Source organism: Aegilops tauschii, chromosome 7 (assembly GCF_002575655.3).
Source record: "Aegilops tauschii subsp. strangulata cultivar AL8/78 chromosome 7, Aet v6.0, whole genome shotgun sequence".
In the NCBI taxonomy this organism is placed as follows: domain Eukaryota; kingdom Viridiplantae; phylum Streptophyta; class Magnoliopsida; order Poales; family Poaceae; genus Aegilops; species Aegilops tauschii.
Window position 1 is genome coordinate 453,235,490 of NC_053041.3, and position 1,658 is coordinate 453,237,147.

A 1,658-nucleotide genomic window follows, 5' to 3' on the forward strand; every position below is an offset into this window, starting at 1 on the left:
AAAAGGGATGTTTGCCGGGTTTTCGTTCGTGGGTAGACCCCGCGACAAGGAGCGAATCCTTGTTACAATTTAAGATAAACGTTTTCGCCCGGCAACAGGCCTTGCCGTCCCCCCACTTCGCTCGACCATTCTCGCGCCCTTGGCGGAGGCAGGGATGAAGCGGGTTTAGGCTCCTCGTTCTACTTCCCTGCCACCGCGACTACAACCAAATCCGGGCCCAGGAGATAATCCTTGGATATAGAAAAGGGGAGCACGGTGGCCTAGAAATAAAACGAGGTTTCACATATCCCAGTTCCGTTCCGAAATGCATGATAGAGGATGAAAGACTTATCTGGATCTGCAGCCCCCGGCAACCTTGTCTTGCCGCGGTTGGATCCTTGTGCTTGCAGCCCCTGGCAACTCTGGTTTGCCGGGGTCGGGACGTCGGTCCGTTTCCTTTCTTCCAAGTAGTTCAGCAGAAGTGCTCATGTGCCTTGCGAACCAAAGGAGGACAGAAAAGAAATAGATAGACACGCACTCGACCTCTAGGCTAGGGGTTAGTCGCCGCTAAGCACTATCAACCCTAACCAAGGAAGAGACTCGACCTAGCATGCATGCTATAACTTAGGGCGCCAGCGCTTCATTTATTTATGCTCAGGGTCTGCGCCTGGCTTTGTATGAAGGGTTACATGCCTTGCCGGCAAAGCCTGTACAAAAGGTGACTTGCCGGGAGGCCCGACAAGCCACGCCTTACGGGTAAAACTTGCGAAGATGCTCGATGTTCTAGGAGTTGCTCACTGGGACAGCATCTTCGGTCTTCAGGCGGACTGCGCCGGGTCTGGTGACTCGCATTACCCGATAAGGGCCTTCCCACTTTGGTGTCAAGTTGTTGGAATTCTTGGCCGACTGAACGCGCCGAAGAACAAGGTCGCCTTTCTCAAAGCTTCGGGCATGAACCTTGTGGCTATGGTAGCGGCGCAAGGCTTGCTGGCAGTGTGCTGCTCTCACAGCCGCCCGAAGACGATCTTCCTCAAGGAGCGTCGCGTCATCTTGGCGCAACTGCACTTGCTCAAGCTCATCATAAGCGAGCACTCGAGGTGACCCGTATATGAGTTCCGTGGGGAGAACTGCTTCTGCCCCATATACCAGGGCAAAAGGTGTCTGGCTGGTGGCTCGATTTGGCATCCTCCTGATCGACCAAAGAACCGCCGGCAACTCATCAATCCAACACCTTCCACTCTTGTGCAGCTTGTCAAAGGTCTTCGTTCTCAGGCCTCGCAACACTTCAGCATTTGCCCTCTCCGCTTGGCCATTGCTCCGTGGGTGTGCCACGGAAGCAAAACAGACCTTGCTACCGAGGTCTTAAATGTATTGCATGAAGGTGTGGCTTGTGAACTGCGTGCCGTTGTCGGTGATGACTCTGTTTGGCACACCAAAACGGCAGACCAGTCCCTTAAAGAACTTGACTGCTGATTGAGCAGTCACCTTTCTCACTGCTTCCACTTCCGGCTACTTTGTGAACTTGTCGACTGCAACGTACAAGTACTCAAAGCCCCCGACAGCGCGGGGAAAGGGCCCAGTATATCGAGCCCCCAGACAGAGAATGGCCAGGAGAGAGGGATTGTTTGAAGGGCTTGAGCTGGTTGATGAAGCTTCTTTGAATGGAACTGACACGCTTC